Source organism: Mustelus asterias, chromosome 3, assembly GCF_964213995.1.
Source record: "Mustelus asterias chromosome 3, sMusAst1.hap1.1, whole genome shotgun sequence".
Lineage (NCBI taxonomy): Eukaryota > Metazoa > Chordata > Chondrichthyes > Carcharhiniformes > Triakidae > Mustelus > Mustelus asterias.
This window is the reverse complement of record NC_135803.1, coordinates 58,969,499-58,985,695: the sequence shown is the minus strand read 5'-3', so window position 1 is coordinate 58,985,695 and position 16,197 is coordinate 58,969,499.

Here is a 16,197-nt window from a genome sequence, read left to right as displayed (position 1 = left end):
TCTGCTTGAGATTGTGGAGGGGGAAAGGTGGATCTGACAGCTCTCTGTTTGAGATCGGTGGTGGGGGATAGGGGATCAGTAATGTTGGGGGGTGGGGCAATGTCTGTGGGGGTCAGGAGGGGGTCTGTGGGGCCCATTCTCTGGCCCGGGCAGGATGTGGTAGGGGAGCAGCATTCTATCTTTTTCTGCGCCAATCGGAGCTGCAGAATTTCAGGCGCGTTAAGCCCCGCCCACAGGCTTGTGCAGCGCGATTCGGACTCGCTGACATTTTTACAGGCAGAGTGCGTATGGGGGTGCCTGCGAACAGGTCTAAATGTGAAAACTCCCAGCTTTAAGTCCGCCCAGCACTTCGAATCAAAATGGTAAAATAGGGCCCAGTTTCAGAATGAAGACTTTTCTTCAGAACCAGAAAATGCAGGGCAGAATTCACTTGCCCCAGCACTTGGCAGATCCCAAGAGTGGATCTGGAAGTAGGCAGAACTTCTGTTTACAGCAGGAACAGCTATCTAACTGCGATTATCCAGTAGCCAGCCAATAAGGGCCAGACTTGCCATCAGCTGATGGGGTTGGAGGTTTGGGTACCATTTTTAAATGGCACCTGGACATGCATCCAGTGTTTACAAGCCCACAGCATCTGTTTTGCAGATGCTGCTACAGAACCGCAGAATCACCACCTTGATCTCCAGACTGAGCCTTCTCTCAGACACAGATCTTGAGGATCACCATTTTGTCCTCCAGAATCAACTATCCTCTCTGCCACAGAACCCCTAGGATCATCATCATCACCTCCACCCTCAAGCAGCACATGGCTCAGAACAGACAGTGCATGGCCCAACAATTCAGCAATACCTGCCTGTAGGTTCCCATCTAAGCTGCCTGGAAACAGAGAGAGTTGTCTTTAGAATCAGAAGACCTTCCCATCTGATCAAGGAAGCCTAGACAGATTGCAATGGAGATTTGCAGCCGTGAGTCCACGGGCGCACCTGGATCCCATGCAAGAAGAGAGTCCATGACCTTCACTGCAACAATCGGTATGGTGTACACCAGTAGTATTTGGTTAATGTGGCTCTCATGAGTGCAGCAAACAATGTGCTTCAGAAAGGAGAGTGTGAGCAGGCAGGCAAAAGAACAGGGTCATTTAATATTTTTAAGGCAAAGGTAGAATGGTCTTGACTAATGACCGGAGAATCAAGTGTTATCTGCAGTAGACAGAATGCGGAATTGAGCCCAGAATCCAATCAGTCTTGACCTTATTGAATAGCAGAGCCAGCTCTTAATTCATATGTTTGAAAGAAGAGTAAGGCACAGCACCCACTGCATCACGAGGCTGGATTAATCTGAGCACATATTTACAGGCTCATACTTCAAGTGATCTGAGAGTTGCAGCATGCATGGATTTTCTGCAAGGCCCCATTATCCGTCAGAGGAGTAGATGCTGATAAGGTTAGGTCATAATTGAGCTGAAACACATTCTATCTTTCTGTACAATGGCACAACAGCAAAGAACGTGCAAGAATGGGTAGAGGAGTTCCCAGCACAAGGACGCTTACTTGCAAAGGAAGAAGTATTGAAATCATCTGGAGGGCAAATGGCCAGATATTCACAGATGACAAAGCCAGAATGTATGACAAAGCCAGAATGTACAGCAAAGAGCATAAGGAAGCCTCGAGCCTGTTGCCATCAACTGAACAGAATGGAGACATGGGTCACAGAGGGATGGGAAGAGGGATTGTGAACAAAATGAACCTACTTCTTTGTGTGCTCTAATTATTGTCCCTGACTCTGCAATCCACTGCAGAAGGAGGAAGGTATTGAAGACTTAAGATGCACTGTCATATCTTTCCCCTGCACCTTCCACCTGTGCAGATACAGTCACCTTGGTGGGAATGCAATTATAGTTAGAGTTGAGCTCATGATCTGCTGAGCCAGATCACACACATGGTGGAACAACTGATGAAGACTGTGACAGCCAGGAACTCTTGGAGGCTAGATCTAAGCGTTCAGGCTGTTCCTTGGAAGAATATGTATTGGAACTAACCAAGGAGCAGGCTATTTTAGACATGCTGATGTGTAATGAGACAGGTTCAATTAATTACCTCATAATAAAAGATCTTTGAGGCAGGAGTGATCATAACATGGAGAATTTCACATTCCATTTCAGAGTGAAAAACCTATGTCCAAAACTAGTGTCTTAAACCTAATTAAAGCCAATTGCAAGATTTAGCTAAAGTAGAATGGGAAAATAGGTTAAAAATAATAGTGGACAGAAGCATTGGCAGGCATTTAAGGAGATATGTCATAATTGTCAACAAATATTCCACTGAGAGAAAAAAATTCTACATGGAGGATGTGCCCATCTATCGCTAACTATGAAATTGAAAAATGTACAATTTTGCAATGATCAGTGATAGGCCAGAACCATGGGAAAATTTTAATAATGTGGAGATGCCGGCGTTGGACTGGGGTGAACACAGTAAGAAGTCTCACAACACCAGGTTAAAGTCCAACAGGTTTATTTGGTAGCAAACGCCACTAGCTTTCGGAGCGCTGCTCCTTCGTCAGGTGAGTGGGGGATCTGTAAACAAACAGGGCATATAAAGACACAAACTCAATTTACAGAATAATGATTGGAATGCGAGTCTTTACAGCTAATCAAGTCTTAAAGGTACAGACAATGTGAGTGGAGAGAGCATTAAGCATAGGTTAAAGAGATGTGTATTGTCTCCAGACAGAACAGTTAGTGAGATTTTGCTGGAAGTGACAGTTAGTGAGATTTTGCCTGGACTTGCAAAATCTCACTAACTGCCCTATCAACTGCCCTATCAATAGTGTAGTGGCCTTTGTGGAACCATGCAATTCATAGTACTGCTCCTCGCAGTACTTGAGTATTTCTGAGTGGTGCTCTCAGCAAAGTCTTAAGAAAATGGCCCCTGTTGGTCAAAATTAATCTTTGCAGATGTGCGTGGACCTCTAGTAGATGTGGCACCTGGGAAGAACGCAAGCATTGTGAGAGCTCCTGGAAACTGAGCACATACCTGGAGGTTACCTCTGCTGTGGTCACAGACCAATTACATATTAGAGGAGTGGAACCTTTTCTTGCGGATAAAGGTTGCAGACAGATCAGCTGGCCCCAGGGACTGTGTTCACCATGTGTGTGCTGTTAATAACCCCCTGCAATTGTACACTGGTTGCAAAGCCCACAGATTTCTTGGCCTGATTCTCTAGACCTGTTTTGAAGTATACTCTCTGGCCCTCTTAAAGAGGGCATTCATCATCTCTGCAGCAATATGTGGCTGCCTGTGAGATGCCACACATGTTCCTCGTGGAATCCTGGAGGGAACTGCTGGCATAAACGTTTAATGCTTTATTGACTTTTAAGCCACTGGCATTGGATCTAAATGCTTCTTAAATGTTCTGAGGGTTCCAGCCTCTACCACTCATTAAGGCAATAAGTCGCAGATTCTTACCACCGTATGCGTGAAAATGTTTTCCTCAAATCCCCTCTAAATCTCCTGCTTTTTCCCTGGTCATTGACTCTCTGCTAAGCAGAAAAGTTTCTTCCTATTTACCCTATCTGTATCCCTCATCATTTTGTACACCTCGCTGAGGTTCCCCCCTCGGCCTTCTCTGCTCTAAGGAAAACAACACCAGCTATCCAGCCTCTCTTTATAGCTGCAACACTCCAACCCAAGCAACATCCTGGTTAATTTCCTCTTCACCCTTTTGATGGTACTCTAGCTATGGCCTAACAAACACTTATACAGCTCCATCATGGTACCTCATGGACTATTATTTAAATGGAAAAAATTTGTAGCATTCTGCTGTGCAGAGGGACCTAGATGTCCATGTGTATGAATCACAAAAAGTTGGTTTACAGGTGCAGCAGGTCATTAAAAAGGCAAATGGAATTTTGTCCTTCATAGAGGGATGGAGTTTAAAACCAATGAGGTTATGTTGCAGCTGTATAAAGTGCTGATGAGGCCACACCTGGAGTACAGTGTACAGTTTTGGTCTCCTTACTTGAGAAAGGATATACTGGCACTGGATGGAGTGCAGAGGAGATTCACTCGGTTGATTCCGGAGTTGAAAAGGTTGGCTTATGAGGAGAGACTGAGTAGACTGGGACTATATTCATTGGAATTCAGAAGAATGAGGGGGGATCTTACAGGAACATAAGATTATGAAAGGAATAGATAAGATAGAAGCAGGGAAGTTGTTTCCACTGGCAGGTGAAACTAGAACGAGGGGGCATAGCCTCAAAAAAAGGGGGAGCAGATTTAGGACTGAGTTGAGGAGGAACTTCACACAAAGGGTTGGGAATCTGTGGAATTCCCTGCCCAGTGAAGCAGTTGAGGCTACCTCATTGAATGTTTTTAAGGCAAGGATAGATACATTTTTGAACAGTGAAGGAATTAAGGATTATGGTGAGCAGGTGGGTAAGTGGAGCTGAGTGCATGAAAAGGTCAGCCATGATCTTATTGAATGGCGGAGCAGGCTCGAAGGGCCAGATGGCCTACTCCTGCTCCTAGTTCTTATGTTCTTATGCTATTATCATAACCTCCCTGCTCTTATATTCTATGCCACGGCCAATAATAATACTATGGCCGGTACCGAAGAAAGGCCAGTCAGCATGCCTTAATAACTATTGTCCAGTGGCTCTCACATCCATCATTATGAAGTGCTTTGAAAGGTTAGTCATGGCACGAATCAATTTCCACCTCCCAGATTACCTGGATCCACTACAGTTTGCCTACTGCCGCAACAGGTCCACAGCAGATGCCATCTCCCTGGCCCTGCACTCTACCATGGAACACCTAAACAACAAAGACACCTATTTCAGACTCCGATTTATTGACCACAGCTCAGCCTTCAACACCATTATTCCTACGAAACTCATCTCCAAACTCTGGGGCTTGGCTCCTCCCTTTGCGACTGGATCCTGAACTTCCTCACCCATAGACTGCAATCAGTAAGGATAGACAACAGCAACACCTCCACAATCATTCTCAATACCAGTGCCCCACTAGACCTATGACTGTGGCCAAATTCCCCTCCAACTCAATTTGATGATACCACCATAGTGGGCTGGATCTTAAATCATTACGAGACAGAGTACAGGGAGGAGATAGAGAATCTGGTGAACTAGTGTGAAAACAATAATCTCTCCCGCAATGTCAATGAAAGGAAGGCGATAGTAATCGACTTCAGGAAGCGTAGTGGAGGACATATCCCTACCTATAGCAATGGGACAAAGTATAAATGGTCAAAAGCTTCAACTTTTTAGGTGTCCAGATCACAAACAATCTGTCCTTCCATGCTGGTGCTGTCATTAAGAAAGCCCACCAACGCCTCTCAGAAGACTAAGGAAATTTGGCATATCCACTACGACTCTCACCAACTTTTACAAATGCACCATAGAAAGCATTTTTTCTGGTTGTATCACAGCTCCTGCTCTGTCCAAGACTGCAAGAAACTACAAAGGAGAGTGAATGAAGCCCAATCCATCACTCAAAACACCATCCCACCCATTGACACTGTCTACACTTCTTGCTGTCTCGGCAAAGCAGCCAGCATAATTAAGTACCCCACACACCCCGGACATACTCTCTTCCACCTTCTCCCGTTGGGAAAAAGCTACAAAAGTCTGAGGACACATACCAACTGACTCAAGAACAACTTCTTCCCTGCTGCCATCAGACTTCTGAATGGACCTACCTCGCATTAAGTTGATGTTTCTCTACACCTCAGCTATGACTGTAACACTACATTCTGCACTCTCCTATCCTTTTGTATGAACAGTATGCTTTGTCTATATAGCGCGCAACAAATACTTTTCACTGTACACTAGTACATGTGACAAATCAAATTAGATCAAAAATAAAGACAAATAAACCATATTCCTTCTTAACCACCTTATCTACTTGTCCTGCTGCCTTCAAGGGTTATTGGACATGCACCCCAAGGTCCCTCTGGTCCTTGCTATTGGCATCCAACCATTCAGTTAGTCCTCCCAAAATGCATCACCTCACACTTTTTAAGGGTTAAATACAACTTGCCACTGTTCTGCATATCCAACCAGCCAGTATATATCATCCTGTAATCTAAGGCTTTCCTCCTCGCTATTTACCACACCACCAATTTTGGTGTCAACTGCAAACTCACAGATCATAATCCCCATTTTCACATCAAGATAATTAATGTACACTACAAACAGCCAGAGACCCAGCTCCGATCCCTACTGTACAACACTGGACACGGGCTTCTAGTCACAAAAGCGACCTTTGACCATTACTCTCTGCCACTAAGCCAATTTTGGATTCAAGTTGCCAAATTGCCCTGGATCCCATAGACTCTTACCTTCAGTCTCTTATGTGGGACCATGTCAAAAGCCTTACGGAAGTCCATGTCGACAACTACATCAGCTGCATTGCCCCCGCCTACATACCTAGTCACTCTCGAAAGATTCAATCAAACCTTATTTCTAGCTGAATTGGGGGAAGGCTGATTTTAATAGGATAAGACATGATCTGGCTAAAGTGGAGTGGGAGCAGCTACTTGTAGGAAAATCCACATCAGAGCATGGGAGTCATTCAAAAAGGAAATACAGTACAATACACAGTTAACTTAATCAGTAAGGTAGCATTTAATGGCTAAAGATTGTGCTTTAATGAGTATTCATTGCATGCAAAACCATTAAAGCTACCTTTCTGCCATATACCATTAGTTTTGCATTCCACTTGCTTCTCACTTCTGGGATTTCTTGTGCTTCCATCCCAATGTTGCAGATTTGAGACTACACTATTCAATAGCCCCGACCTGCTCTCTAACCCAGGCTTGAATTCCTGCATTAAATGTTTCTCCGTAGATGCTGCCAGACCTGTTGAGAATTTCCAATGTTTTGTATTTTTATTTCAGATTTCCAGTATCTTCAGCATTTTTGCTTTTGTATTTGTGTCAAGTCATTTGATGACACAAAATAGAGTTCTTAATCTATTTTAAATGTGACATAGCCAACCTCTTTGGTATTCAGTTATTAAATGTTTATGAGTCCAAAATGAATGCAAAATTAAATTTATGTGATAGTGCAATAAAGAGGTTAATTAACAACACTGAAACAGACTATTCACTGCCACATAGGGAGTTGTGGACTGTGCACAAATTAGCTGCCCCATTTCCTACATCACAACAGTGACTGCACTTCAAAGGGCACTGCATTATCTACAAAGCACGTATATATTGTCCTGAGGTTATGGAAGGCGTTATCTAATGAGTCTTTCTTAGTGTGAATTACCCAATTGACTGTTCCCAGAAAGGAGTAGCACCCATAGGGTATACTAGTCAGAAAGTAATTGGTCCAGAAACCTGGTTGTTTTCCTGTCTACTGTGGATCAGATGTTAGGCATTGCAGAGCTGTAATTTCCTGACCAGATTCCCGTAGAGTGCCGAAACTCAACAGGAACATCTAATTGAGGAATTAGCAGTTATTTTTCCATATTAGAATTATTTTAGGATTGAAGAACCAGTTTTAGTTCTAATTTTTAATTTTCTGAATTTAAAACAAAATTGATCTAATTTGAAGCCACATTTGTGTTTCACAACACAATAGAAATGTCATGTGCCTTGCTTGTTGATTTCAGTGTTGTTGCAATGTGTCTTGTTTTCTCTACTATGTCTGGGACTCTTAAGAGGTGCATAATTCAGTTCAGCTCCCTTCATTTCCCAGGGGCATGGTTCTGTCCTGGTCATTTCTTGTGCAGTCTGCATGGCATTCTGCAAGGATAATGGCAAATACAGGTGCATCCCCTGCATCCACCCAGATAAGGTGATTTGGAATTATCCTGCTGTCACACAACTCAACTGGCTTATGTAATGACAGGACCTCAAATTAGGTTACAAATGTGGAGGCAGTTTCTACATTGTGCAGTCGTGAAAAAATAAGTATGATGCTGCAAGATGGGCCCTTTAATAGCATTACTTAAAGGACCTTTCACAGTGATTCAGGTACATTAAATGTTTGGAACCTTTTCTATTACAAAGTTTCTGGAAATGCAACTTTGCTTTTGGAGGTGTTTTGGGGAGTTTCCGCATTTGCCAAAATGTTGCTTCATCCTCAAAAGGCTGATTGAGGGGAGGTGACCTGTGCAGAAAAAGGGCTGCAACAGGTATGTTAACAGAAGTTGCAGTGCTTCTGGTTCTGGGACACAACAGCACTTTAGAAGCAGTGGAGTGCACCATCCGCTCTGCTAAGCTGGACTCTGTCACGCTGCTTGATAGTAACAGGAAGATGTTCTGCACACCAGCCTATGCATCCAGCATCTCAGTATGTCTCCCGTCTGCTGCCCAGTGAGGCAACCTTCTCCATGGTACTACATCACAAAATATCACAGAATTGTAATCTCTGCTGAGGTTAGAATCAGAATCATACAGGGCAGAAGAGGCCCTTTGGTCCATCAAGTCCACACCAACACATTAGAAACACCTGAACTCCCACCTAGTCCCATCTGCCAGCACTTGGCCCATAGCTCTGACTGTTATGATTTGCCAAGTGCTCATCCCGATACCTTTTAAAGGATGTGAGGCAACTCGCATCACCACTCTCCCAGGCAGTGCATTCCAGACCATCACCCTCTGGGTAAAGAAGTTTTTCCTCACATCCCCCCAAAACCTCCTGCCCCTCACCTTGAACCTATGTCCCCTCATGACTGACCTTTCAACTAAGGGGAACAGCTGCTCCTTATCCACCCTGTCCATGTCTCTCATGATCTTGTACACCTCAATCAGGTTGCCCCTCAGTCTTCTCTACTTCAACAAAAAAAAACCCAAGCCCCTCTTCATAACTGAAATTTTCATCCCAGGCAGCATCCTGGTGAATCTCCTCTGCACCCCTTCCAGTGCAATCACATCCTTCGGATTATGCGGCGACCAGAACTGCATGCAGTACTCTAGCTGTGGCCTCACCAAAGTTCTATACAACTCTATCATGACTTCCCTGCTTTTGTAATCTATGCCTCGATTGATAAAGGCAAGTGTCCCTTACGCATTTTTTCCACCCTACTAACATGCTCTTCCACTTTCAGAGATCTGTGGACAAACACACCAAGGCCCCTTTGTTCCACAGAACTTCCTAGTGTTCTACCATTCATTGAGTACTCTCTTGTCAAATTACTCCTTCCAAAGTGTATCACCTCACATTTTTCAGGGTTAAATTCCATCTGCCACTTATCTGCCCATTTGACCATTCTGTCTATATCTTCTTGGAGCCCAAGACACTCCACCTCACTGTTAACCACGTGTCCAATCTTTGTGTCATCCATACGTTTACCAATCCTAGCCCTCACAGAGTCATCAATGTGATTTATATAAATGAATAATAATACAGGGCCCAACACAGGTTCCTTTAAATGTAAATGTTTTGCCAGTCAGGTAGGAGTCATCATCACTTCCACCCATTTCAATTGGTCACGAAACATGGAAGCAGGATGCTAATGCAGGGATTAAGTTAAAAAGTCAGGGCAAAGCCAGCTCCTGGATCTTTTCGGTTCCTGCCCCTGTGCAAACACATTTAATTGTTAAAATTCTGCTCAGCTGGTCAGATGCATTGTGCATGCAAATGTATGTGCTGGAGATGGACCTGCCCCTATAGCCTTCCAGGCTGGGAGTGGAAATAGATACAGCGATAAGGACAGAGCCCAAGGTGTAAAAAATTGATGGTTTGCACTGGCCCTGGCCCTATCAGTTTGGCTAGATTTATAACGTTTTACATTCAATGGGAACTAGTGATCCAGCTGAAACTTTAGCCCTAGATGTTGCCTGACCTACTGAGTGTTTATAACATTTTCTGTATTAATTTCATAGTATTTGCTTGGGCCTTCAATTTAATCTTTCGCACTGTAGACCATGCATAAAAATAAAAATTACCTTTCAACTAACTGGCTATATTTTTCTCTGTCCATGCACCCTTTGTATGTCTCAATCGTTCTCATTCTTGTCTTTTACTTCTGTTTCTCTTCAATCTTTTTCTTCTTCTTTCTGTCTCAACGGGATCAATTTTGACTTTAAGGGCTAGCAGCAGGTGTGCAGTACCCTGCCACCATACTGCCGGAAAAGTGGTAGCTGCCATTTGGAGACCTTGGCCAGATTTGAATTTGCCAGACAAGCAGCAGACATGAAGGGAGGGGCTTCCCATTTCAGCTTGCTATTTCTCAGCTTTGGAAATTGAAGTCAACCACAGCCAGGAGAGCTTCACAGTTCCTGAGGCCAGTGCCATGGAATGAAATTGGCATTGGTCCACAGTTTTAATCTTTATATTTTTTGGGACAACCGAGAGTTTATTAAAGTCATAGGAACAAACTAAAAATGTATTTTAAATTTACCTGTAGGGACCCACGAGGTTGTCAGTTAAATGGCAACAACAGTGGAGACAGATGCTAAAACTGATGTCAAGCATAGATAAAATTGGCAGTTTTAGCATTTTCAGCACTACTCCCAGTTCTTTGCCCATCAAAAATAATAACTAAAATGTTTAAGATAATATCTTGGAGGCATTAATTTTAAAGTTGTTAAAGCCAATTAAGGCCTTAATCACATACCTGGTAATAAAAATCTATATTGTTTGCTGCTAATTTTTAGCAAAAAAATGAGTAGGGTTACTTAGGCTTCCTTGCTGGTCTGCTGAAGTTACTTCAACAACAGGCTTCCACAAAGACTGAAGTAGGACCAGCATGCATACAGTGAATGCTCAAGAACAGATGCACACCCACACAAGTTGGAGGAGATATCAACAACAAATTAACATCAAAGATATGTTTATCTTTTGTTATACAGTACAATATCCATTAGTTACTTGCCAACAGGATTAGTCAAAAGTGGTTGACTCAGTGAAGTGTCAGCAAAAAGGGACTTAAATGGTGCTTAACATCTGTAATGAAACACAAAGTCGGAGTTTAATATTTTAAGGTCAAATTACTAAGAATACTTTAGTTGCAGCACTGAAAATTTACCAGAGAAGCAGTTGACTGCAAGAGCTAATTAAATGTTCTTTGCTTATCCAGTCCTGTGATATTTATAAATCTTGGGCAAAATCTTATCTTAGCTTAATCTTACTTTAACAGTATCATCATTGGGTCAAGAATCCTACTCGCTGAACAGCAGTTGCTCTTTACCTGAATAAAGCAATTATCACCCCTATCTCCAGGACCCCTGTCCAAATTCCAAGATGGCACCAGAGCGAGGCGACTTCTTGCAAGCCGTGCCCAGCATACCTTCTAATTCTATCTTATACTCTTGTTCTACATTCTGCACTCTCTTGTTTCCTTCTCTATGAACAGTACGCTTTGTATAGCGTGCAAGAAACAATACTTTTCACTGTTTGTTAATACATGTGACAGTAAAATCAAATCAAATTAAGGAGGGTTGGTGGAATGATGTGTCCATTCTGTCAAAGGAAGAATTTCTGATTAAAGAAATTGTGATTGCAAGAGTGGGTCAGAGGCTGGGAATTCTGTGGCAAATAACTGACCTCCTGACTCCTCAAAGCTTGTCCACCATCTACAAGGCACAAATCAGGATGTGAAGGATCCTCTCCACTTCCCTGGACAAATGTAGCTCCAGGAACACTCAACAAGCTTAACATCATTCAGGCTGCAGTCTGTGAAACCCAGTTCATTCACCGGCTGCATTGGTGCAGTCTTTTCAAGTAGATTCTGCAGAGAAATCGCTGCGATGGCATGAACCTAGTCTTGCACTAAAGGCAGATGAACATGTTTTCGCTATTACAATGAGGAGCAAGTGATTTTTTTAAATGAATAATAAGTGGTAATTACTCATGAACAGCCTTTCTGTCCCTGAATATTCAACTAAATTTCATTCAAGACAAAGAAAATACTGTTTTTCAACATCAGCAATGTTGTTGTTTGCTTTTTCTGTTCTATTTATGTGCTTTAATACCTTCTATATGTCCCAATCTTTATCTTGCCTCTATACTATGACTTTAAAATTAATTCATATTTCCTGCTTTTTACTTCCTGGTGTGCAGTTTGTGTGTCTCAGTGAGAATTTTGCAAGTTAATTGGTTGAAGATCCTGCTGCTTGGCCTGCTCACAGAGGATCCTCCATTGGATGAAATGGGGGATTATTAGAAATTCATGAGAAACCTGTGAAAGGTGTCTAAACAACTGTATGTGAAGTGAATGCTGCAAGTCATTCCTTCGCTACTCAATGCAAAATCTGGACCATCAAATAATCACTCAAAAGTTATTAGGATCCCCTCCTGTACATTCAGAAAGCAGAAAATATTTAAAATGTGAGGCCAGTTTGTACAGGTTCCACTATTATCAAGATTTATTAACAAATAAAGTTGTTCACAAAAACCTTGATATTTCCCAATTTAATAAATTGATTAATTTGTTAATAATGCCAATCCAAAACCATAATTTAAAAATAAGTTTCTTTTGTTCAGCAAATTGGAGACCAGTGGCACCTTCAGTTAAAACACGAACGCTGATAGAGTAGCTTACACAGTAATACCTTGACTAACAATCCAAAAGGACAACATTGATTAAGTTAATGAGGCTACAGATTCAATTAACAAATTGCACAGGACAAACAGTTGCTATAGTTTTTTGGGAGGCTAATGACACAAGACCAATTAAAACTGCTGTCTCGGGCATGAAGCTCAGTTCGGAATAATGCATGGAAGTTGCACCACCAATGTTTTTATGTTGAGAAAAGTTCTGGAGGAATATTCGGAAGGCTGCAACAGGAAGATTGAACATAAGAACATAAGAAATAGGAGCAGGAGTAGGCCATCTAGCCCCTCGAGCCTGCCCCGCCATTCAATAAGATCATGGCTGATCTGAAGTGGATCAGTTCCACTTACCCGCCTGATCCCTATTACCCCTAATTCCCTTACCGATCAGGAATCCATCTATCCGTGATTTAAACATATTCAACGAGGTAGCCTCCACCACTTCAGTGGGCAGAGAATTCCAAAGATTCACCACCCTCTGAGAGAAGAAGTTCCTCCTCAACTCTGTCCTAAACTGACCCCCCTTTATTTTGAGGCTGTGCCCTCTAGTTCTAGTTTCCTTTCTAAGTGGAAAGAATCTCTCCACCTCTACCCTATCCATCCCCTTCATTATCTTATAGGTCTCTATAAGATCCCCCCTCAGCCTTCTAAATTCTAACGAATACAAACCCAATCTGCTCAGTCTCTCCTCATAATCAACACCCCTCATCTCTGGTATCAACCTGGTGAACCTTCTCTGCACTCCCCCCAAGACCAATATATCCTTCCGCAAATAAGGGGACCAATACTGCACACACTATTCCAGCTGCGGCCTCACCAATGCCCTGTACAGATGCAGCAAGACATCTCTGCTTTTATATTCTATCCCCCTTGCGATATAGGCCAACATCCTATTTGCCTTCTTGATCACCTGTTGCACCTGCAGATTGGGTTTTTGCATCTCATGCACAAGGACCCCCAGGTCCCTCTGCACAGCAGCATGTTGTAATTTCTTTCCATTTAGATAATAATCCAATTTGCTATTATTTCTTCCAAAGTGAATAACCTTGCATTTGTTAACTCCATCTGCCAGATCCTCGCCCACTCACAGCCTGTCCAAGATCCTTGCCCACTCACAGCCTGTCCAAATCTCATTGGTCTAGAGAAGGCTTATGATCGGTGCCAAGGGAGGAAGTCTTGAGATGTGCTATAGTTCATGGAGTCTCTGAGATGTATGTGTCACTAGTACAGTGCATGTACTAGGCATGCCAGACAAGAGTAAGAAACACGGTGCAGGAGAATGTAAAGTCTTGAAGCCAAACTTGGATTGCACCAGGGATTGACATTGAGCCCCTTCCTCTTCCCAATTGTCTTTTGATGTTCTAACTGAGCAAGTGAGTTAGGTGCCGTGGTCAATAATGGTTGCAGATGGCATTGAACTATGTGGTGGGAATGATGAGAACATGGCCGAGTATCTGGAAAACTGGAGAAAAGACCTAGAAAATGGGTATGATGATCAGTAGACCAAAGACATATGGAATGTTAGCTTGAACTTAGGGAAAGGAATCAGAGTGAAGTTGTAAAGATTTTGGGTGAAAACTTGGAGAAAGTGAATGGTTTCAAGTGACTGGAGTCAGCGGTGACAGAAGATGGAAGTATGGAAATGAAAATTAAGCAATGGATTAGCTCTGGTTGGAGTAGTTGGAAGACGTGCAGTGGAGTGTTATTTGATAGAAAAGTATCACTGAAACAGAGATTCAATATCTACAAGACAGTTGTGAGACCAACTTTGATACAATGCAGAAATGTGGCAACTGGTTAGTAATGTGATGAAGATGTTGAGACAGATGTGTGGAGCAAAGGGAAAGAATAAAATCAGGAATCAGCAAATCAATGAGTCAGTGAAGATTGTAGGAGCATTGAAGAAAGTAACTGAGAAGAGATTGAAATGGTATGATTATCTGTTGCAGAGAGTGAGAAAGGAAGGACCACGCTGAAAATGTATCCTTTATCATCCTTCCTAAGTTTGTCATCAATGTCTGCCCTTCCAAGATACTACCAACTTTCAGCAATTGGCTGCCAAATTTGCTTTCAATCTACTTTAACCTTCTCTATTACGATAGGACAGAGGAGAGGACTTGGCTAAAATACTCCGTCAGAGAGTCGATGCAGATTCAATGGGCCGAATGGCATCCTCCTGCACTGGAGGGATTCTCGGAAATGCGGTGAGACAAGTGAAGGAAATGGATTCCCAATATTAAGGCCTAAGACCAGATGCAATGGCGAGAGACTTTAACAGAGGGGGATTGGAAAACAAATGAGTGACTGATAGTAAAAGATGAAGAAAGGAGATCAACCAGCATTGTGGTGACCACAAATAAAATGGGAGAAGTCAAAAGAAGAAGGATATTGTCCAGGCGTCGATATTCACTGAATTAGCATGTAAAATATACCTGCTGTTCAAAGATTTGCTTTATCTAAATGAGTTTTTGAGTAACTAAACTGCACCCATTCCAATCCTTCAGACATCTGCAGTCAGGCCTTTCATATTGCTACTCTTGTAAATTATAAATGATTAAAACAGATAAAATGTGACAAAAATATAAATATATTAATTGGAAAGCTGCAACTGGCTAATGCATTGTTATTGTACTTTGCATCTCATCTATTATTCAATATCTTGATTTGACTTTTTGTTTGTAAGTAGCTATTGCCTTCTCAACTGTGTTTCATTAAATCTCTGCACATTATGTTTCAAAATAAAAATGTGGACTTACTTTCATTAAAAAAGATTATTGGTTTAACTAATCATAATTTATAATACACATTGAGTTGCTGGTTGTACTGCTGTGCAATCAGCAAACTGTTAAAGATTCAGTTTGCCCTACTGAGTAGCCTTTTCCTGTCTATCTAAAATAATGAGGAAGTACAGATAACAAGAAAACTTCAAAAGGAGTGGAACTTGGTCTGGATTTAATTTAAAAAATCAAAATATGAAGTGTGTTTGCATTATGTTTATACCAGGCAAATATGTTTGCATTTTAAGAGAAGGTAGAACATATTAGCACTGGAAGTTTTTTTTTGTTTCAGATAAAATTAAGTATTTTGAGTTACTTGAACACAGGCTAATTTGTAACCTCTAACCTTCATATGTGTGTATGTATGCAGAAGGTGAGTACATGGGGAGAGAGAAGGCCGATGCATTTATGCAGTTTTAAATATTAAAGTTAGAAACTCAGTCCATAATTGTAGGCTTATTGCCCATTTTTGAAGTATCGATTGCTGTCAATATTTTAACACTGATTTCCGCCCTGCCTTGATGCAAATCATATTTTTCTAAGTTCCTTTTAGTCAATCTCAAACAACTTCTTTAAAAAGTCGGGGCTGACTAATGTTTGGTAAGGATTTGATAAGTGAATGAAATGAAAATGCATTGCAAATTGTGTCAACGCTATTGATCCCACAAGTTTGCTAACCATTACTATATACATTATATGATAGACACCAATTCTAGGACCACAAATATATCCTTTATCATCCTTCCTACGTTTGCCATCAATGTCTGCCCCATCAGGATGCTATCAACTTTGAGCAATTGGCTGCCAAATTTGCTTTGAACCTACTTTTACCTTTTCTATTCGGATAGGAGGGAGGAGTATCCTTGGGTAAGATATTCTGTCAGAGAGTAGGTG